Here is a 24,475-nt window from a genome sequence, read left to right as displayed (position 1 = left end):
ATCTCAGAAGTTTGTCTGAAGTACTATGAGAATACCACCTAACCCTACCACAATTATCTATCATCCAAACCAGGTTTCTATTGTCTGGGACAAAGGTTAAACCAACTTGGTCACCAAGTAAACAAGCATTAACTAGAACTGCCCAGAGAAAACTAAGACCTACCTATATATTAGGTTTTGATGGCAATATGGTAAATTAAGTAGCCAACTATTTAAAATATTAAATAGCTGAAGTATTTTTACAGCTAGGTCAACTGAACTATAATTCACATACAGTAAAAGCTGACTTTATTTAGGTATCCAGTTCTATGAATTTGAACAATCATAATTAGCTGTCCAAGCTGTTTCAACTGCCATCACAGTCAAGATAAGGGATATTTCACTATAGAATTTATAGTTAATCCTATCCCTGACCCTAGTCTGTCCCTGTAGTTTTGCTTTCTTCAAGTGTTATATTAAAGGGATTATATAATGTTTTTTTGAACTTGGCTTCTGCCAGTTATTGTAATACATTCAAGATCCATCCATGTTGTTGTGGGGATCAGTAGTCCATTCTTTTTTCTTGAGTGGTTTCCATAGTATGAATGTACTTCAATTTGTTCACTATTCATTAATGGATAGACATTTGGTTTTCTCCAGTTTGGGGCACTTACTAATCAAGCTGCCTAGTAAACATTCATGTGCAGGTTTTTGGGTGGACATATGTCATCACTCATGTAAATACCTAAGAGTAGGAATGCTGGGTTATATGGTAAATATAAGCTTAATTTATAAGAAAGTGCTGACCAGTTTTCCAAAATGGTTGTCATTTTTTGCATTCTTGCCAGCAATGGATGATGTTCTTTTAACTCTACAAAGATTTTATTTATTTATTTGAGAGAGAGAGAGCACAGGGCGTGTGGGGGGAAATGGCAGAGGGAGAGGGAGAAGCAGGCTCCCCACTGAGCAGGGAGCTCAACGTGGGCCTCGATCCCAGGACCCTGGGATCATGACCCAAGCTAAAGGCAGACGCTAAGCCACCCACTTGGTATCTTCAACTTTGATATCTCAGTGAGGTTTTAATTTTCATTTCCCTGATTATTAATGATGCTGAATATCTTTTCATGTGCTTATCTGTCATATGTATATCTTCATTGGTGAAATGTCAGTTTGTCTTTAGCCCATTTTTTTATTGAATGACTTTATTGTTTTTTTTCATTGTTAAGTAGTGAGAGTTTGTCATCTATTCTGGATAACTGAAGTATTTTTAGAGGTTAAAAAAATGTATGAGCGTGATCTACTTCACAACAATATGTACTTAACACTACATAATTGTACACATAAAAATGGTTAAGCTGGTAAATTTTATGTTACGTGTTTTTTGAGAAGGAGCATGCTTTATCGGGGAGAGAGCACCGCATGTGACCAACAGATGAAGGCAGCCTGGGGGAGTCCTACACATCACGCTCAAAAAGCTACAGGAGGTTTTGCTTAGAAAGATAACTGGAACGTGGGTTCCTCTGGGCAACTTCCCCAACCTCATCCCTTCATGGGGTCGGGACACCCCTGATTATTTCCTTGAAGGCAGCTATGGCCCACTAGAGATACAGTCCTCAGGGGTGCCTTCTTTTTATAAAGAACATTTTCTTTAGATTTCTTGAAGTCTTCATTTGTTACTTTCATTCTATGTTCTCTCAAGGCCATCAGACGAGCTTCTGTACAGATCACCTTGATGTCAGCACCAGAGAGGTCATCTGTAGCCATGATCAAGTCGTCCAGGGTCACATCATTGGCCAACGTCAACCTGCTTGTGTGGATTTGAAAGATGCACTTCTTAGTCTTTTCGTCGGGCAGGGGGAGCTCAATCTTCCTGTCAGTGGGGCCTGGTCTGATAAGTGCTGGATCCCAAGTTTCTATTCCGTTTGTGGCCATGATAACTTTCATGTCACCCCTTGAATCAAATCCATCCAACTGGTTCAACAGTTCCAACATTGTTCATTGAATTTCTCTCTCACCATCAGAATTTGAGTCATATCTTTTTGTTCTAATGGCATCAATTTCATCAATAAACACGATGGATGGTGCGTGTTCTTCCCCAACTCGAAACAATTCCCAAATGAGTTTGGGCCCATCATGTAGGTACTTCTTAATAATTTCAGAGCCAACCACTCTTAAGTGGCTGAGGTTTGGTTTGCTACTGCTCTGGCTAATAAGGTTTTACCTGTGTCAGGTGGACCATAGAGAATGACCCCCTTTGGGAGCTTTATACCCATCTCTTCATAATATTCAGGATGAGTGAGAGGAAGCTCCACCGATTCCTTAATTTCCTGGATTTGGTTGTCCAACCCCCCGATAGCATAGGTTTCCTGGGGCACCTTTTCTACCTTCATCACTAGAACCAAGGGATCCATGTCATCCGTGAGCACGCCTACGACGGCATGCACTTTGTGGCTGAGCAGGATGGAGGAGCCTGGTTCCAGCAGATCCTTGTCCACAAAGGAAAGAATGCTGACATGGTGTTCTGAGCCCACAGATGTAGACACCATGGCATGATTGTCATCAGTGATGTCTTCCAAGGTTCCTACTGACATTGGGGTCACCCTCAGATCATCCACCTTAGATCTCTCCTCCTCTTGCTTTTCTTCTAAAGGCTTCATTTGTTCCTGATTTCTAATGAATTCTTCCCCCATGAGAAGGCAGTCTTTAGTTCTAACTTCAATAATTTTAACTGGCACTGAGTGTGAGGTGTTGCCAGGGGCAGCTTGCTGGCAGCATCTGGTCCATTTGTTTTCTTCTTCTTTCTCCCCAACTCTAGTCGGTACAGGAGGTTCATATGTCTCCCGGCAGTGGTGGTTCGAGTGGCTAAAGCAAGATGGGTCAGAGTCAGAGCTGTGGTCATAGCCCTGGAGGTGGCAGGAAGGATGACAAGGATGAAAAAAAGAAATCTGAACCACCTGTTATGTGTTTTTAAACAATTTTTAGAAAGTGTAATGGCTGAATGTCACTCTAGAAGTCAGATTGCAATGTGTGCTTTTCCAGGAAACCATCCAAGAAGCCAACTGCTAATACTCCCTCACTGTGCTAGAAACAAATGTCTCCGATTCCAGTAAGGCTGGGGATCCTGCCCCAAGCCCAAGCAAGATGAACCTGGGGGCCCTGGAAATCTGAGGATGATGAGGTACTTGGGAAATTCCTGACGAAAGGCATCCCAGGATAGCCAAGATTATTGGTGCAAGCAGTGTGTGCTATCCAAGATTCTTGGTGTGAGGCACTGTGAGTTATCCAAATCTTCTGCTTTCAAGAGGATCATTTCTCGCTGGAATGACAAGACATAGAAAATTAACAATACCAAGTTGCACAAAGTTCGTGCTAAATGAATTTTACAGACAATAGGAGTTCTAGAAGTCCAAAGTGCCAAGAGGAGCCCCAACAGGCTTTACAGAGACTCTAAAAGTGGACACGTTTGGGAAGCAGTGAATAGAAGAAAGTTTCCTGGGACTCAGGGAGACCTTACTAAGTGCAGGTGCTGCACCTGAGAAAAGTATTACCTACTACACATGGTTCTTGGGATGACTTACGTGCATGTGAAGTTCTCCGTGTCTGGCACCTATTAAACGTCCTCAGAAGTTAGCTGTTATTTTCTCACTTCTTACAACCCCGTAATGCGTATCTTATTATTTCCACCTCTTTAACTTGTTATCTTGAACTAATTTTAGGCTTACATGAAAGTCACAAAAATAGTCTAGAGAATTTTCTTATATCCCTCACCCTGCTTCCCTTAACAAACCTTATGTAACTGAGGTACGATTATCAAAACACAGGAAATTAACAGGTGCAGTATTATTAACTGGAAAATACGCCTTCATCAAATGTCACCACTTTCTCTATTAATGTCCTTTTTCTGGTTCCGGATCAATCCAGGATCCCACATTGCATTTCACTGTCATGTCTCCTTGGTCTCCTGTGACTGTTTCTCCATCTTCCCTGTCTTCCATGACCTTGACACTTTTGAAGAGTACTTGTCAGTCATTATGTAGAATATCCCTCGATTTGGGTTTGTCTGCTGTTTTCTCATGATTAGAATGAGCTCATACATTTGGGGCAAGCATACAGGAGAAAGGCTGCTGTGTTTCTTCTTAGTGCATCATATTCATTATTGTCTCAGTTTTCAGGGTGAGGATTCTGAGACTCATAGGAGGGTACACTATCACTTGCTGCCTCTGTACCGGGCTCAGGGCGGGGAGACATTTGGAAATGGATTTTGTGGAAGCCAGAGTGGAAGGATTTTTTTTAATGCCAAACACATGAGTTGGGGCTCTGTTCTGCAGAGATTGGATAACTATGAAAAGATCTTTAGCAAAGCAGTAAGAGGTCAAAAGCAGGGTTTGGGGGCGATTACCCTGACCGCAGTATAAAATATGGGTTGGAGAAGGGCGGGCTAGTGGCAAGTGAATCGGTGAGCCTATATCTAATGAGATAGCCCAAACAAAGGTGAGAAAGGCCCCCAGGATTTCTCCAGGGGTGGCCCAAGAAGCAGCCACCTGAGAACCATCACTGGGCTTCTTAATTTTATTTTATTTTTTGCTTAAAAAAACAAAACTCATTTATTAGCTCATGGTTCTGAATGTCAGAAGTCTGGGCAGGTGTAGCTGGGTTCACTGCTTAGGGTCTCACAAGGCTTAAAATCAAGACGTTGGCCAGGCTGAGATCTTATCTGGATGCTCTAAGGGAGAATCCACTTCCACACTCATTCAGATTGTTGGCAGAATTCAGTTCCTTACGGTAGTAGGGCTGAGGTCCCTGTTTCATTGCTGGCTGTCAGCTGAGGGCTGCTGGGCTTTTTTAAAATGTAGATACCTGGGCCACACAAGAGACCTTGGTCGAACCAGAATCTCTGAGTAATTACATTTTAAACATGTTCTCCAGTTCATTCTTATACACATTAAATGATTTAAATAATTACAACTATAAAAACAGAAGATTAGCTAAATGAAGGATCAGCAGACTTTTCTGTAAAAGGCCAGACAATGAATATTTTAGGCTTTTCAGGCCATATAGTCTCTGTCATCTGCTCCAGCTACATACTTTGTGGGGTATGGACCCTGCTAAGCACAAGACCCTGCTAAGCCTGGGGCTCCGGGTCACCGCGCTAAGCCTGGGGCTCTGGGTCACCGCACAAGTCATACGCCCACAAAGCTAGCCTCATCTGTAGCCTCTCCAAGTCTACCACTATTTGTCCCCGCCATCGGTATGCAGAAGCAGCTGGAGACAAGTACACAAATCGGCAGGTGGTGGCAGGAGTTGCTCAAGGGCTGTAGTCTGCCCACCCCCGAGCTAGATCATCTTTTAGCATGAAGGCCTGCTCCCTGATGTTCAGAAAGCTAGTGAAAAGCTAATTAAAAAAAACAAAAAAACAAAAAACAAAGTCAAATGAAATTGCATCTTTGCTGAATACGCACCATTTCATACAGGGGTTAATTTAGCTAGGCAACTCTTCAAGTGAATTTTATTTGTATTGATAGTCTTATTTAATGCAAGAGAATGATTGCACTGAATGGAGAAAGAAACAGGGGAGCTTAGACACCAAAAGCACATCCTGCGGTTCAGGATCTCTCTGATGCAAGACTTGTTCCTGGCTTCTCTCTCCTCTGCACACCATAATTCAGTTAAAATCTCTTTCAAAGGAATCCGTAGTCTGCTAAATTGTACAAGATTATCCAAAAAAGTAAAGACGGTTTTTGTGTTTGAGTCAGAAACCAGATTACAGCAGTATGGACTTTTCTATCAAAGCAACCTAAGGACGATTTAGAGTTCCACTGAAATTGGAAAAGGAAATAGCAAATTCCAACTGGAAATACCTAATCAGCTTTTTCCTGACGTGACAGTCCAACCGCAGCGTTACAGGTGTTCTGCTGTGCCTAACTTCACATCCTGCCTCCTACCATTTAGCAGTTCAGGCCCTCGGCTCTCTCTCCGCTAATAAAATTAGAACCATTTTTTAAAAAACCAAGATGGTATATTTCAAAGTGATCACATTTATTAAAAAACCTATAGCTCGGACACATGGGAGGTGCTCAAAACACGTTTGCCATACTCTATTGATAAAATCACACAAAACCAAGCATTAAAAGGAAAAACATCATTAATTCCTCAGAGGAGGGGAAAAAAACGCTAGCATTTTTTCCAGTCTTAATCGTCCTGGTGCCCATGGCCATGACTGTGTGAGGAAAACATATGCTGCACAGCTGCAAATGTAAACCTGATTACCTCTAAATTAATAACACGGAAGAGGCAGCACTTGCAGCTGTGAGACAGAGGGAGCCAGAGAACCCCAGTGCAATACAATCTCCCTGACATTCGTAATGTTTGTTTTATCGTAACCAGCTTTAGACAACTGTACTAAAAGTCTCTGAAGAGGGGGGAAGCACAACAAAGCAAGAAAGCTCCCCACTACCATTTCCTCGCTCTTGACCAGGCCCTTAGGATCATCATCATCTGAGGCCCCATTGGTTTTCTTTCCCGAGCTGCTGGCTCTGAGGACCTTCCAGCACCCAAAGGGATCACAAAGGAAAGACTGCGAGTACCTTTCAGTGGTCAGGGAGCTAGCATTTCCAGTCTTTCCCCCTCATGTCAAACACGGGAAGTTGGACACGGAAAATCACAGCTGTGAATTTCTGCTTAAGGTTCATTTTTTCAAATTTCTGCTTAAGGTTCATTTTTTCAAGGTTCATTTTTCAAGTAATGGGGTGCCTGGGGGAGTGGGGGTGAGAAACTTGGGGCAAAGCATATGTATATGTCCTCAGGAGACAGCGTTTCTTTCAACACGCACTAAGAGGAAGAAAAAGAAAGAAGTTTGTACGTAACTTTGAGTCTGAACGGTCTTGGGTTTGGCCTGAATGAAGGCTAACACCTAAGTTATAAAGATCCATTAGTAAATTCATCAGTGAGACTTTTGTTACATTCAGGTTCAAGTAATCCTGACGTTAACCAGCCTGTGTAAGAACATTCCAGGGATCTGAAAAACAAAGAGAGTCCCCATGCTTGACCTAGAAGCTTTAGCTCCACTTTTATTGGGGAAGCAAGAAGCATTCTTATAAAAGGGAGGATTGAATACTAACTGATTTGGTAGAGACTCTAAATGCTATGGGATTGGAAGAAAGGAAGAGTAGTGGGCAGATTCTGACTGTAAGCAAATGATTTCAGCTCTCTGAGTTCAGACTGCTCATCCATAAAATTGACGTAATAATGCTCACCTCACAGGGTTGTTGTAAATGTGATTGTAAGTGTCTGTCATCTAATAGGCCCACCAGCATTAGTTGAATCTGAATCTGAAGCAAACGTATGGAGAGACTGGTAGGGAGGAACATGGATCCCCTAGTGGCTTTGGGAAGCAGAGCCCTACCTCCAATCTTGATGCATCCTGGACCATTACAGGAAAAAATATTCATTGTGCTGATACTTTCAGGTCTTTCTGTTACCACAGTTTAAAATAATAATCCTAGGTAATCTAGTTAGAAAGCTGCATGATAAAAGCAGGGCTCTAACAAAATGACATGCCTGGGATTAGAGAAAAAAATAATAAAATAAGAACTACCACTTATTGAGGACCATCAAATGCTTTACATGATGATGATGATCATCATCATCATCATCATGCTGATTATGTGCCAGTAACTGCTCTGAGCACTTTATGTATACTGTGTATATTAACTAATTTTAATTCTCTCCATTAATTCACTCCGTTAGGTGGATACTTCTTTTTTTTTTTTTTTTTTAATTTGAGAAAGAGAATGAGAGACAGAGAGCACGAGAGGGAAGAGGGTCAGAGGGAGAAGCAGACCCCCCGCCGAGCAAGGAGCCCGACACGGGACTCGATCCCGGGACTCCAGGATCATGACCTGAGCTGAAGGCAGTCGCTTAACCAACTGAGCCACCCAGGCGCCCTAGGTGGATACTTCTATTATCCACATTATCCACAGTTCACAGATGGATAAACTGGGACATAAAGTATTTAAATAACTTGCCCAAGATCACATAACTGTGGGTAAGATCTCACTTGGCTCTTTCAACATCGAACTCTATGAGATGGGTCTTAGCATCCTCATTTTGCAGATGAGAAACCGAGACTGAGACAACCAGAGTATGTCTGAGGACAGACCGCCAGGAGGGTGGGGCTGCTATGCTTGGCACCGAAGGCCTTCCGGAGCCTGTCCGTTCACCCTCTCCCCCAGAGAGTCCGGAAGTCAGCTTGGAGTCTTCCTGAGAACCCAAGAGGCTGGAGGGAAGACTATATTTACACCTTATTGTCAGAGCTAATTATTTGGTAGGTTAATCTACCTCTTCATCTTTCATTAGACTTAGTACTGCTTTTCAGTACTAAGTAAATTCAGCTTGAATTTCACCAACCTGGGCAAATCCCACACATGTTACACCGTCTAAGAGGTTCCAAGGCTTCTTAGTCGCTTTCTCCTCAGGGAATGGTTGTAACTGAGACAGGAGCGCTCCTTGGGCAACAGATTAATAGAGTGATGGGTTGATTAACAAATCCTTAAAAACTGCCTTATAGCAAATTGCTTGGGTTTTGTTTTGTTTTGCTTTTAAAGATTTTATTTATTTATTTGATAGAGAGAGACACAGGGAGAGAGGGAACACAAGCAGGGGGAGTGGGAGAGGGAGAAGCAGGCTCCCCGCCGAGCAGGGAGCCCGATGTGGGGCTCGATCCCAGGACCCTGGGACCATGACCTGAGCTGAAGGCAGACGCTTAACGACTGAGCCACCTGGGCGCCCCAAATAGCATGTTTTTTTATTTGAAGGAAAGTGGTGCCACCAACACAAAAGGATATTTATAGAGACAGGCAGGAGGAAAGTGTCCCCCAGGTGCTGCCCTCCCAAGGGTGAACTGACATCATACAAGGCCAAGTAGGAGGTTTGTCTTCCACTCTGGCTTCTTCAACAGCTATCACTGTCCACCCATATCCACACCCCTTATCCTATACTTAAATCAGACAGATTCAACTCAGTCATTTTCAGGCACACTGATTACATACACAGTAACCTGAATGCATTTCAACCCATTACTCCAACAGCATTTGTATTTTATAAAGTGTTTGTCTATGTCTAATTTGGGGGCAAAATCCATGGTTTGCTATTAACTGAATTTCACATTCTTTCCTGACAGGTAGAGAACTAATTATCTGAAGAACCTCTGCAGACTCCTCCAGTAACATACATACTCACACGCACACACACACACACACATACATATATACATACATACGTACATTTGTCTATCTATCTATCAGCTCATTTGGAGCAGAGAATTGTGTCTTACTCAAGTTTCTAACACAGACTTTATCAAAGTTCCTGGCAAGTAAGAAATAGTCAATAAATATTTGGTGAGTAAATGAAATAATGAAATATTGAATTATTCAATATTTTTTAATATGTATTGAATGAATAGGGAGAGAGATGATAGACTAGAATCACGTAACGGTGGTTTCTTGTTTCTCGAGTATTCTCAAACATACATGCACACATACACAAACATGTGTGTTTAAATATACACAAACACCACATGCACACACACACCCCATCGCCACCACCATTCACACCATTCCCCAAGGATTGGCTCAGAAATAGCTACAAGGTGGACGCCTGGGTGGCTCAGTTGGTTGAGCGTCTGCCTTTCGGCTTGGGTCATGATCCCCGGGTCTTGCGATCAAGTCCCGCATCAGGCTCCTTGCTCAGAGGGGAGCCTGCTTCTCCCTCTCCCTCTGCCTGCCACTCCCCCTGCTTGTGCTCTCTCTGTCTCTATCTCTGTCTCTGACAAATAAATAAAATCTTTTTTTTTTAAAGAGTAAAAAAAAAAAAAAGGAAATAGCTATAAGGGACCACAGCTTGGGGTAAGTGGTGACAAAAGCCACTACTCCTTGTCAATAAGTCCTTCAGAGGCAGCCAGAATAGGAATCCCCCCAGAGCTCCCTTTGCTGCTGGAAGCAGAGCAGGGCTCCTTCCTCCATCCCCCTGGGCCTCACATCAGTCCAACCCAACTGCTGCTCAAGACTCCCAGGCACAGATTTTGTGTTTTCACTGCACTTAAATTCCCTCCAGTGAGTACTGAAAGTCTTGTGAACCCTTACTTCTGTCATCCTAAATTAAATACTGTTACCATCTCTCTTAGCCTACCTCTGGTAATGAAGTCTCTAACAAGATGCTGTGAAAAAGCACTGTTGTGGTATCCTTCTCAATAAACCTAGTGATGTCCTTCATCAATAAAAAGAGCACGAGTAACAGGTGGTACGTTTTAAGGTTTCCCTGGGTGCTAAGGTTTATGTGCATTTAATCCTCCCAGCGAATCTTTGAGGTAAGTATTACTGCTACTACTATTATTATTCTTATTTTCCCTTTTTTCTAGATGAGAAACTGAGTTATAGAGGCATGAAATTGCCCAGGATCACACAATGGAGGACCTGGGACTGGAATCCATGAACTCTAACAACAAAGTCAATGTTCTTACTACCCATATCCCAAGTTATTCTGAATGTGCCACTCGTCTGGAATACCAGAGTGAATATTGGAAAGACGCTGGTTTGAATCCTGATGGTGCTGCCAAGTGTTTTGGGAAGTTTCTTGACCTCTCTGTTTCCTCATCAGTAAAGTTCAGATAACAATAACTAATGTACAGTTTATTGTGGGAATCAAAAGAGGTATGACACAGGAAGCATCTTACCATAGTCTGTCACCGCGAATGGATCCATGTCTGCTTCCTTCATTTTTCCCACCCCATTGTAAGCCCTCATCTAATAACTGTATGTCCGAGGAAAATGTATTGAACCCTCAATGTGTATCCCAGGAAAAGGAGATCACCTCAACCTGCTAGAGAGATTGAATGACTTAAAATCAAATCTTTCTATCACAGGGGAGGCACGGGGCAAACAGTGTTTCCCAGACACCTGCAGGAAAGCAGGGATGGAGCTGTGAGTTAGCTCTACCACAGACACAGCCCCCCATGCTGGTTACCCATACCCCACTTGGAGATTTTTATTTCACTGGGCGCCCTTGCACTTCTCAATTAGAGCGGGGCACTTGGCGTGAGAATCATCAAAGCTATCGACTCCTAACAAACAAAATGTGTTGGCACATGATGGATCACAAGCTAATGATTTTAGACTCTTTACAGACAGGGTCCAGAATAGCAAATGTTTCCTGTCCCCTTATTAAAGAGCCCAGAAATTTTGGAGAAGTGTAAGGTGGCATAAAAGAGTTGTATCTATATAGAAGCAGAGTCGAGGAAGATTATGTCAGATAGTAGAATAATTGAAACAGTTGATACCCAATACTTAGGTTTCAATTAATTGTTTACCTAAAAGTAGAGGGTTTTTTGGGGGGGTGGGGGTGGTTTTTGTTTGTTTGTTTATCCTTTTACCTCTAGGTTTTTAATCTAGCCCATAGAGCCAACTGTCCCAATTCTTAACATCATGTAGAAGTTTAGAAACAGTCAGGATTAACGCTTGCTGAAATACGATATCGTTTCTAGGTGCAAATAGAGATCACTTGTGAAATATGAGTGAATTTCAAATAAACAAATGCAAACAGAAATGTCAGTCTATTCAAACCTCCCTTTTCTGGCTGAGATTCTTATTTAGCTAGACTGACATATAGCAATACTCCACTGTATTAAGAATCATGGTTTGAGGGGCGCCTGGGTGGCTCAGTTGGTTAAGCGACTGCCTTCGGCTCAGGTCATGATCCTGGAGTCCCGGGATCGAGTCCCGCATCGGGCTCCCTGCTCAGCGGGGAGTCTGCTTCTCCCGCTCCCCCCTCTTGTGCTCTCTCACTCTCTCTCTCTCAAATAAATAAATAAAATCTTTAAAAAAAAAATCATGGTTTGAAAAAAAACAAGTTTTATAATAGAAGGGTGATCACAAAATGGGTGTATTTACAATATTTAATCCAATCCCCAGCATATGGTAAGCACTCACTGACCAGTCACTACTTTATAATACTTGTGGAAGTACTCGAAGGGTAATAACAATAGCAGTATTTATCTCCTGTATGTCAAGCCCTAAAATATATTTATTTATAATGTCAAAATGAGGCCTATTCTTGGATCAGGAATTATCGGTCCTATTGTACAGATGAGAAAACAGGTCCGGTAAGCTATCAAGTCTACTGAGTGATAGAGCTGAGTTTGGCTCTTGGCTTATCTAATTCCAAAGCGCACATATGTCTTGTTCTGTGAGGCCAGGTGCTGCTGAGCAGTATTAACTGGGTGATCAGCAAGGTCATGAATGTCAAGACCATGACCACCAGAAACCCACCCTGTGTGGACATCAAATGAGATCCAGTAACCTGACCATCTTGGCCTCCTTTTCCCCTTTTCTCATGTCTCAGCCATCACTCTTCTTCCCAATGCCAGGAAAATCTGGCTGAAAGATGGAGCCCGCTGGGGGGTGGGGGGGGCGGCATGTTTGGAGGGCTGTATGTGGGGCTTAGACATGGCCGTGGGTAATAGACATGCATGTTTCCTTGATTAAAGTCAGAATGCCCTGATATACGGGGTGCTATGAGTTTGGCAAAAGCCAGGAGGGCATTTTTTCTGTTTGCTGAGTAGCTGACGTTTGCATATACAAATCGCTCTTCTTTGAACCCTTCTGCTGTGTTTACAGTTATGCCCTAGTCATTAGCCAAAAGGGACTTGGGGAGTAGAGTGTTCTGGGAATACTTCCTGTCAGGTTTTTCCCAGCCTCTCTTTGGAATGCCTCTGCAATCCACTTTGTATCTCTGGGGGTGGTCCAATATGCCCAAAGGGATTCTGCCTTGTATTACTAAAAGGATTCCCAGCACTCAACCTCAAAAATAGCTCAGGGCCTAATAAGACCTCATTGAAATAGTCTCTGTTTTTGCCTAAAAACACAAGTCTGGCCTGGTCTCTACAAGTCTATCCATAAAGAATGATTTTGCTACTTTTTAAATTATATGTCACTGTAGGGTACTAATTTACATGCTTATTTTGGAAACTGTGAAACGGGATAGGCTACCAGGAGTCCTCTATCTGTGTGAGGAAGTCCTAAGGCTCCCAGAAAAAAACAGCAAAGGGACTTTGGTCTTGACAGTAGACACCTGGTAGACTGGGATTAACACCCCTGAGCAAATGCTGCCTTGATTTCCTGGGACAGCAGTGGGGAGGTAAGAAAGATAAACTGATGATTGGGGACCACCCAGGAGGAAGGCAGCTAAGGGCAGGTCCTGTGTGGGGAACCTCTGCTGATGGACACTTTTCAGTATCACACACGCTGGGGTCACAAATGACATATGGCCCAGGCCTGGGAGGCCTCTCAAAGTTCCTCAGTGGTGATGGTATAAACTGAAAGAGCCAGACTCAACTCCAAGATCTCAAAAGGCCCTGTGGTCACTGGAGGGACAAACCCAAGACAGCCGTGACAGAGGACATGGCAGCAGTCATGCTGATAATAGCTTTGACTGAACGGTCAGCACCAAGCATCCAGCAGAGTCATCTTGTCCCGACCTTCTAGGGGAAAAGAGGAGGAGGCAAAAGTGAGCGGGTTGGGGTCCAACCAAATACACTGTCAGCATTGCCCACGCATGTATCTCCATGATCGGGGGTCTGGGGACATTAGGATTTCTTAAGAAGACCATAATACTAATGGAGACTGGCTCAGCTCTTTTTCCTTTGTGCCATGCGTGCTTACTCCCACCTGTGGGTTCCCACAAGGCTTCATTCTTTTCTCTGCCATCTGTGATCCTGATCCTCCACTGAACCCCATTTCCATCTCCAGCTTCTTGCCTTAGTTGGTGATGTGCTATCATATACTTTGACTGCACGTGCTCACCACCAGGGAAACTGGAGCTGCTCCTTCCCTGGGATCCTAACCCTCTCAGGGCCATGCACTCCATGAGAGAAGCCTCCTTCTAGAAAGTACTGTGAGCACCCTCATGTTAAAAGGTCAGACGTGCAGTGACAGCAGATCATGTGGAAAGGAGTGGGCGGGGGGAGGCACAGACTGTGAGCAGGAGTCAAAAGGGAAGGTCCCCATCCACAGAGTAGGCAGACTGCCCAGATGTCAAGTGCAGAGGTCTTGGAGGGATAAGGCTGCAGGCAGACCAAGGTGGGGGTGGAGTGGGGAGTACAGAAACGCAACTCTTGGAAAAAGCTCACTGCTGGGCAACATCATCACCTGCTGAAGAAGGAATCACGGATGGAATCAGATAAAAATGTGAGAGCCTCCTTATGCTTCCAGGCTACTCACCCTTAATTTTCTCTTTGTAAGGGCTAGAATTTGCATCTGCACTCAAAACCTTTCCCCTTTCTGCTTCCTAGCGAAGTCTGTCTTACTGTTTACATGTCTGCCCTCTCTGTAACTTCCACATTCCTTAGGAAACTAGTCATCCTAGGAAAATGTCTTCTACACATTCACACTTCCTCCCAGTGGGAGATAGAGGGTTCCCCCTTATGAGAGGAGGTGCCTCTCACACCCAAAGAGCAAACCTGGATTCCACAGCTTCTCCTGAGCCTTTGTTCTGCAGATTGAGGGAGGCAGCTCTGCTCTGGGGCTCTGCAGAGACTCTAAAGGCAAATGAGACACAAGGAGCCAAATTTGATAAATTACCAAAAAATCAAATAAAATCAAGGGTTGGTGAGAACAAGGTGAAGGCAGCATGGTGAGTGGGCCAGGTCTTGAGCCCCCACCCCCTGTCTAGATTTTAGCTCCTTTGCACTTATGTTCTGTGCAAGTGCCCACACCCCACAGTCTGCCACCCAGCCTTTCTTCCCATTCACTGTGATTTATGTGTCTTCCTTGGATAAGGCCAAGGGTTCAGTCTTGGCAAGGTGGGCGGGTCTCTGGGATGACAAGATGTTCCCATTAATTCCCCAGGAAGTCATCCTGTTGTTGCAGTTGGGAGACAAGACTTCCATTCCATTCCCTATAAAGGCATGTGTGTTTTTTTTTTTTTAAATAAATGCTAAATGAAACTAGTCGTTATGTTTTTTCCCCTTGATCCATAACCGCATCATTCCGTAACTAAAATGATAACTTCAAAGCTCACAGACTGCTTAGCAGGGTGGTCTGGGAAGAGAATCTGCAGGCTGCATGATGGCCTCTGGCACCACACTCTTCTCTGGAAAGTCATCCTGGCCTCACAGCTGCCCTCTGCCAAGGCCCTCTCTCCCCAGGAAAAGATGAGCCCATCTGTGCTTGGGCTCCACCATTCCCGCTAAGTCTGAAGGGCTGGAAGTCAGCCTCCTGTTGTGGAAGGAACAGAGTCTCTGGAGTGTCCCAGATCTGTGTCATTGCCTTCTGATCTTGGGAACTTATTTAACTTCTGTAAGCTTCTATTTTCTTATCAGAAGAAGGGAGATAACACTACCTACCTAGTAGCACTGTTAAGATAAAGGACATGTCATAAAGCAAATGCTGGAACAAAATAGTAACTACTATAATTACATCTTTAGTGTTTCCTCAATCATTATTGTCTCTGGTTACATTATTGAAGGTAAACACTGCTCACTAGAGTGTTCAGGTAATAGAGGAGTCAGCTCAATACATTTTCTGCCTAAATCAAGTCTTTGAGAAGTACCCATTTTCATTTCAGGCCAGCATGTAGAAAATAATTCTAGATCATGCTAGCATTTATTCCAGGTCTAGGGAATAATCGGGCACTTGGGTCACTAATGTCTTTCATCATTCTGATCAGCAGTTCTCATCGTACAGCTGGGTTTTCATTGGATAGGAGTTGAAGGAGGTTGAGTTGAAGGCATATTGGACTGTTGAAACAACAACAAAACAAAACCCTACCAAGTAAGCATGTCTTGTTGTAGATCCTTCTTTTTCCTAAAGAAAGGATGAGGGGAAAGTACAGAATAAAGACAGATGGTCTTGTAAGCTGATAGAGATTTCAATGTCTGTGGCTCCAGTGGATGGAAATAAAGAGGTCATGAGATGGGGATGCTCTTTAGCATACACCAGAGACAAGCTCTTCCTAGATGTTTTGCCTGAATAGACACAGGCTTCCCAGCAGGGGAAAGGTCTTTGGTGTTGTATCTAAACCTAACTAGATGAACAGAAGAGACCATATATTGACCTATGGGTATAAGCTAGAAATCCCTTCCTTTACTGTCTCTCCCAATGCAGATAGAGATGACATAAAATATCAATATCTCTCTCTCTCTCTTAATTGGGTATAAAATAGATATAATGCATTAAGTACTAAAAAAGAACTGTTACGTTGGGTTAATAACATATATTGATTGCATTTACTGATCATGTACTACTATGCAAAGCACTTTCACAAATACTATTTATTTTAATCTTCACAATAGCTCTATGGGACAAGTTTCATTATTCCCATTTTACAGGTAAGGAAACTGAAATTCAAGTATGTGAGGTGACTCGTGCAAAGTCACACAGCTTAGGAGAGGCAGAGCTAGGAGTAGAACCCAGGTCCTCCAAATTTAAAGCTTCTACTCTTTTCAAAGAAAGGCAGTTGAGTTTACAAATAACTAATAATTGTAAAATATTATCATTGAAAGGGAGCAATCGAAGACATATCTTTAGGCAAAGTCATTTGCTTAGGATCATACAGCTCATTAGCAGCAAAGCCAAGTCTAGACTCCAAGAGTCTTTGCACTACTGTACTGACCCTTGAAGGAACTCCCTAAAGAATAAGCTCTCAACATATAATAAACACTAAGTGTGCACCTCTTGTCGAGCATGAATGAAAATCATTCATTTCTTTTCCTGTTTCCCTGATTAGGATCTTGTCATGGAACCTTCAAATGTGGGTGGACATGAGATCTCTAAAAGGGCTGGCTGCCGTAAAATACCCAAGCAGCACTGATGGAGAGCCACCTTCAGTGCCCCGGATTCCTCTGAAACCTTAGATCTGTCTTATATCTCTCCTATGTCAATAGGACTCTGCCACAAAGGCATGAAAGTGACCTCATCTTTCTGTTTTAAAAATCTTTCTAGTTAAATTGTTCAAATGTAAAAAAGAACCAATTTAGGGACACCTGGATGGCTCAGTCGGTTAAGCATCTGCCTTCGGCTCAGGTCATGATCCCAGGGTCCTGGAATCAAGTCCCGCATCGGGCTCCCTGCTCAGCGGGAGTCTGCATCTCCCTCTTCCTCTGCTCCCCCTGCTTGTGCTCTGTCTCTGTCTCTGTCTCTCTCTTTCTGACAAATAAATAAATAAAAATCTTAAAAAAAAAAAAAAGAACCAATTGAACATCATTACAACACTATCATATTTGAAAGGAACATGTAAGACCTTAGGAAGAATTGTGACAATACGTAAAAGACTGTACGTTGATGTTTTTAAGCATCCCCCCATGCTTGTGAGAGGTCTGCCTTGTATTTTCACCCTAATATATGGGCATGGCTTGCATAGGGGTTAAACACAAAGGCAATAGAGTTAGATGCTTGAATGACAATCCTGGTCCCACTGTTTGCTGGCAAGTGTCTTCAATTCCCAATCCTCAATTTCTCAGCTACGAACTGGAGGGTGATAAGAACCATGGTTGAGATTGCTAGTTCTCTTCCCCAAAATCATTCTTGCCCCCTTCTTTGCTGACAGAACCCTGATTTTAGTGGGGATGGCAACATGCCTTGCTGAAGGGATACATTTCTGGCCTTCCTTGCAACTTTGGATGGAAAATAAGATGTAAGTGAAAGTCATCCTATGGGGATACCAAAATTTCTCTAAAAAAGAAATACTTATCTGGAAAATGTTCCTTTTGATCTGCTCCCAATTTCTCTTTCTTCTTGTCCACGACTCAGATAATGTGTCTGGAACTTCAGCAAACATCTTGGATCGTGAGGATATAAGCCCGGTACCAACTGGGCGGTGGAAAAGAAAGATAAAAGGAGGTGGTTCCATGATGACCAAGAAGTCACTGTACCAGCCCTAAACGGCCCACCTCCAGATGTCTTTTATATAAAGGAGAAGAAAATCTCTATCTTAATATGCTTATTTGGAGCTACTTGTTAAATACCATCAAATCTAATGCCGATTGAAGTACCTACATCAAAGATCTCTCTATACTAAGCAAATAAGATAATTCCTATAAAACATGTAGTGTAGGGCCTGGCACTTAGTAATTACCCAATAAATGTTAGTTGCTGTTGCTACTATTACTAATACTCTTTTAACTATGATTAGTACTAGACCACCAATAGTATTATGTCTTATCTTCCAAAGGGTTTCAGATGCCAATTTCTTGAGAGCAAACCTTATAGTATAGCTGTTTGTATCGCCTGTAGGCCTGCCCCTACGCCCTGCACATAAATTTTCTTAAAGGCATCTCCTACTTACAGAAAAAATAAGTTTAAGCTTATTTTTTAGCTAAATTGGCTGAGTAGAATCAGGCTTATCAATCACTGCTAACAACACTGGAGAAACAGTACCAATTTTTATATAGGTGCCTGTATTCCCTAATTCTTGTTTTAAAACAAGTGTCTTATTTATATGTGAATTAGCAACCAGTTTTGTTAAGGTGTGCTGTTAACATTATCTTTATTTACAAAAAAAAAAAAAAAAGTGCAAAAAATCATGGCAAGTCTGCCCGCCAGACCCCAAAAAGATCTGCCCACATCCAACAGTCTCATTGTTACTATTGTTGCTCTTCCTTGTTGAGCACTTACTATGAACTTGGCACTGGGTGAAGCACTTTCTGTACCTTGTCTGAATCAACAGCTGGTATCATTGGGAGAGACGGGACTGCCTTCACCCCTTCCTGCAGTCTAGTCTAATGTCAGCTTTTCAAACTCAAGCCTAATTACAGAAACTGTTTCTTAAAAGATTTGAGCCTATAGAAAACTCACAGAAGTTCCCCTTTATTCTGCATTTACTTCCCTTTTCTTCTCATTTAGAGGAGAGGTTTCAAAAGAGAGAAGAAATCTTAATTCTTCATTTCTCTTTTCCTCCAAATTAATCTCTATTTTTTTAAAAAATGATGTTCAGGGAGCTTGAGTGGCTCAGTCGGTTAAGCGTCTGCCTTCGGCTCACGTCATGATCCCAGGGTCCTGGGATCCAGCCGAGCTGCGCATTGGGCTCCCTGCTCCACGGGAAGCCTGCTTCTCCCTCTAGCACTCCCCCTGCTTGGGCTCCCTTTCTCTCTCTCTCTCTCAAAACTAAATAAATAAGACTTTTTAAAAAAAGTGTTAAAAAAATTATGTTCATAATCCCTTGTTAGAAACAAATCAAACCCGGGCGCCTGGGTGGCTCAGTCGGTTAAGCGGCTGCCTTCGGCTCAGGTCATGATCCCAGGGTCCTGGGATCGAGCCCCGCATCGGACTCCCTGCTCTGTGGGGAGCCTGCTTCTCCCTCTCCCACTCCCCCTGCTTGTGTTCCCTCTCTCGCTGTGTCTCTCTCTGTCAAATAAATAAATAAAATCTTTAAAAAAAAAAAAAAAGAAACAAATCAAACCCTTAAAGGTCCATAGGAACTTTACATCCTGAGAAAAAGGGAAATATTCTTTGGTACTTGAGGAAAGCATGAATTGAGGAAGTCTTTCAAAAAATATGTTCGTTGGCCCTCCCTTGTCTTGCAAGAGCTCTTCACTCCCCGGGCCTGCCTGCATCCACCCTTAACAACTCACATACCCTTCTGTTTCACACCCAACTCTTTCCATATTTCTAATTCCCACACATTCTTTGTCTCTTGTCCCTGCTCCGCATGTTAATCCCAGTGCAATAACTTTGAAGTAAGAATATTGATTTTCTATGTCAGGTTAAATGCATACAAATAAGAGGATCCCCTGATTATGACACCAACACCGTCATGAATTTGTTTAGGGGCCCTGAGGGCCAGCTAATCCTACAAAAACTGCTCTGTGGACCTATGTTACACAGTCGCTCGGTTCAACTGGATCTTGTTTTTTAAAGCCACATTGAAATCAAAGTGTTTTCCCAGGCTCTTGAAGTGCCCGGGTCAAGAATGCTGACAATCTGCCATCAGAGAGAGGCTGTCAGCGTCCTTGCTATCAAGCCCGTCCAGTCATCACTGCAGAAGGACAAGCAGGCAGCCCGTTGCCTTGTGACAAGCACTGTGACTCCGGGAGGGAGCCAAGTGCTATGAATGAAGCCCCGGAAAAGGTCATTTTATGTAAGAGGAAATAATGGCGTCACCCAGGGCGCATACATAATTTTGAATCAAAAACCTGTTCACTGGATGCTGGAGCACATGTACTCGTTCAAGATCCCTCTTCTTCTTTCTCCCCTCTCCTCTCATGAAATCTCCAAGTTGTCCAGTTTGGGCATTTAATGTCCTAGGTAGGTCATAAACTGTTATCTATGATTGACTCTGCGGCCATGTGGGTTACATGCACCTAGTTTCCTAGAAGGGCAGCAACAAGTTTCACCATCCCACCTACTAGGATTTCATGGATGCCCATGGATCCACCTCCTTCCACAAACTTTTTTCAGGGAGTATTTCTCCTGACACCTACACAGAGAGGCTAGAAAAGCCAGTCAGCTTCCTCCTCAGGTAACTGTATAAACATTCAAATCACTTCAAAATTCTCAACTTCGGAGATAATTTCAAGACCTCAAGGGTGACTAATAACACTGGAAACATTCTGTGAATATTTTGGAAGTCATATGATAAAACAAATTCCCAAATCTTTTTAACCCAATTTCTAAATAAATGATTTTCAATAAATTAAATATATATGTATATATCCCAACCACCATATTATAAAATATGTCCTTTGCAAAATATGTATCTGCTTTCTTTTGTGAATTTTCCTCTTCTTAACGTTTCTGTTAACCCCCACACACAGATTATATTTGAAAGGTCTAAGACACAACTCATTTTTTAAACTTGTGGAATTGGAATTTAATTAAAATAAATGGTTTATTTTCAATATCTATAAACTCCTTAAGATGGTTTATATAATTTAAATGAGAATGTATACTTATGGGGGGGAAAGCTGTGATGTCTGAATTCTTCAAGTGGTTATCCACAAGAACAACCACATCTTGAGGTAAATTATCTTCCATACCTCACAAAATGGTGGTACAGTGGGAAAAGCATTAATTAAGAATCAGGAAAGCTGGGGGTGCCTGGGTGGCTCAGTCGTTAAGCGTCTGCCTTCAGCTCAGGTCATGATCCCAGGGTCCTGGGATCGAGCCCTGCGTCAGGCTCTCTGCTCAGCGGGGAGCCTGCTTCTCCCTCTCCCACTCCGCCTGCTTGTGTTCCCTCTCTCACTGTCTGTCTCTGTCAAATAAATAAATAAAATCTTTAAAAGAAAAAAAAAAAGAATCAGGAAAGCTGGATTCAGGTTCTAATCTGGTCATCGACTTTAACTGGCTGTGTGACCATGAGCAGGTCATTGCCCTCTCCCCGCCCACTCCCCTGCCTGCTTCATTTTCTTCCTCCACGAAAAGGGGAAGGATGAAGGAGACTTTGTCTAAACTCCTAAAATTCTGTTTTCAGCTTTGGTCTCTAACTCACGATTTATGCAAGAAGAAAAGAGGTATTATTGACTACCATTTTATAGAAGGCAAATACAAAGAAGAGTTCACTAGCTGTTGGGAAAGTCATGCAGCTCAGGTCTTCCAGTAGCTACCTGGCACTTTTTATAGGCATCAGGACTTAATTAGAACTTCTGGCAATAATTACAATTATTGAATAGTGAGCCTGTGCATTGTGGAAGGATCAGATTCACTCTCACACCTGCAAACACAACTCATAGGAGTGTTGTGTTTTTATCTACCTTAAGAGTCTCCTTTGTTGGGTGCCTGGGTGGCTCAGTTGATTAAGCTACGGCCTTCGGCTCAGGTCATGATCCCAGGGTTCTGGGATCGAGCCCCGCATCAGGCTCCCTGCTCAGCGGGGAGTCTGCTTCTCCCTCTGACCCTCCTCCCTCTCATGCTCTCTGTCTCTCATTCTCTCTCAAATAAATAAATAAAATCTTAAAAAAAAAGAGTCTCCTTTGTTGTCAGGGACTAAGGATAAAGTTATTGAATTATTCTCCCACTGAGATCTAGCCATTCCCTCCTTTGGTGGTGTTGAAACAAAACAACAGGAAATTGCAAAGGGCCCTGGCACCACCACAGACCACAGGAGTTTAGGCAAGGTGGGGCTGACCCTCAAAGCAGGATGCGTAACGTTCTGAGGGAGCCAGCTCTGCCCAGTGTTGTTTCAAACCCTTCAGATGTCACGTTCTGCAACAAAAAACTGACCAACCCGCCTTCATTAGCCATGAAAGTTACTAGCAGGAAAAGTGAACACACACACACACACACGCACGTACATGTACTGGGAGTTACTTAGAAGGATCGTTAAAGTGTGTGTTTACAAACTGCAGCCAAGTTTTGTAGAAATGGGCATTTCTTCAACAGCAAAAAACCAGAAAGGGAATATGCCTAAAATTATTACAAGTTTGGCTTCTTTGACTGTGATGAGTCACAAAGCCGCTCTGCACTTTTGAGGTGATGAGTCAGCCCTGACGGCGTTAGCTGCACTACTTGGTAGAGTTTGCTCCAGCAGAGTTCAAAATAATTGCAAAATAACTGACCTGTGTGAACTATCAGCATCGGGAGAGAGCCAGCGGAGGACAATGACATAATTAAAACGTTGAGACTCCTCAAGAGTCATTTCCTGTTTCTTTCTGCACAACAGTCGAATACTCATTCATCAGGATGTCTGGTCTTACAGGACGGCAGTTTGTGTTTGCTCACTCCATTATAAATGACTCTGGCAGGGTTTGAGAGTAGGCAACGTAACCACATGGACGATTTTCTCAAGTCTTCATTTCCGGAGTCTAACAAAACATCAGATGCTTCAGGTGAATGCCCGGGCAGGGAAGTAGCCCACATCTACCCTACCTCAGAGCAGTCAATTGTGACCTATCAGGTAACAAACTGGACAGCTCTGTCCTCAGGTGCCAACAATCTCTTCAAATTAAAGGCAGATGCCAAACAACCCTCAGACCAAGGAGACCTGCCCACAGCCGCATTCCACCCACATCATTGTCTAAATCTCCAAAGTCCTCTGGGCCCACCTGCGCCATCTTTGATAACCAGACTCACTCTGTAGGCAATCAAGGCTGGGGCTCTAGAACTCTCACACGGTGATATTTACTTGCCTTTCTGGATGGTGAGAGTTTCCAACAAGGTCTTTGAAAAAGAAGCAAAGCAAGTAAGAACGCCTTGTTCGATAGCTTCATATGGCCAGTGAGCTCATGCCTCAGCTTTTCCTCTGCTGGTAATTCTGGACAGTTGTAATATTATGTTCACATGATTCTTTCCACCCTAATATAAATATAAATTTGGCTTAAATTCTATTTTTAAAAAAGACCAGAATTACTTGATGTTATTTTTTTAGTTGCAATAACCTTCTACTTCTTTTTTTTTTCCTAAAGATTTTATTTATTTATTTGACAGAGAGAGAGACAGCGAGAGAGGGAACACAAGCAGGGGGAGTGGGAGAGGGAGAAGCAGGCTTCCCGCTGAGCAGGGAGCCCGATGCGGGGCTCGATCCCAGGACCCTGAGATCATGACCTGAGCTGAAGGCAGACGCTTAATGACTGAGCCACCCAGGCGCCTAACCTTCTACTTCTTAAATCCAGATTATTTGGATTAGAATACACATATGTGTATTATATACACATATGATATCTATAGGTATAATAGTTATATAGATATAATATCTAATCCCTCTTAAAATAGTAGCCAGATAACAGTAACAATGTTTTCATTCCCATAGTGCTTTGTTGTGAGTGTAAAGTAGTTAAGTGGTCGATCTGGGACTTGAACTCATGGAGATTTCACTGCCACTTCATAGTGTGTCCATAATATCGCCTCAAGAGCCGGGCTACTATTCCCACTTACAAATGAGGAGACTAAGGCTCAGGGAGATTAAATGAGCTGCCTAATATCACAAGACTAAGCAGAGTCAGAACTAGAATCCAAGTCCCTGCTCTTCTCAATATGAGGAACACATGAATATGTTTACTGAAGCAGCATTGACAATAGCCTAGAAACAAACTCACTGGATGACAATAGGAAAATCAATGAAATAATAAGTGAAAACAATGGGATATGATGTTGCCATAGGACTTTAAATAATAATAATTAGGATGATAGCTACCATGTGTTGAATGGATACTTTGTGACAGGAACCGTGACAGCCCTTTAGTAAACTTCCTACTGTTGGTTTCACAACTCCATGAGACAGGTACCAGTACTGTCTGCATTTTACACATGAAAACTGAAGTTAAACTACCTCACTTTCCCCAGGGAACTCAGCTAACAAGAACAAGAGTATCTGGCTCTGGGGCGCCTGGGTGGCTCAGTTGGTTAAGCGGCTGCCTTCGGCTCAGGTCATGATCCTGGAGTCCCAGGATCGAGTCCCGCATCGGGCTCCCTGCTCGGCGGGGAGTCTGCTTCTCCCTCTGACCCTCCCCCCTCTCATGTGCTCTCTCTCTCTCGTTCTCTCTGTCTCAAATAAATAAAATCTTTAAAAAAAAAAA

General features: G+C 43.0%; 1 pseudogene; it reads right to left on the bottom strand.

Moving 5' to 3' along the window:
* Positions 1-1,365: 1,365 nt before the first annotated feature.
* LOC123838271 (26S proteasome regulatory subunit 4-like) lies at positions 1,366-22,759 on the bottom strand (annotated as a pseudogene).
* Positions 22,760-24,475: the final 1,716 nt, after the last annotated feature.

This window comes from Mirounga angustirostris, unplaced genomic scaffold (genome assembly GCF_029215605.1).
Source record: "Mirounga angustirostris isolate CCGP_5_RB_7025 unplaced genomic scaffold, mMirAng1.0.hap1 SCAF_5, whole genome shotgun sequence".
Taxonomy (NCBI): domain Eukaryota; kingdom Metazoa; phylum Chordata; class Mammalia; order Carnivora; family Phocidae; genus Mirounga; species Mirounga angustirostris.
This window is presented reverse-complemented; position numbering and strand designations above follow the sequence as displayed.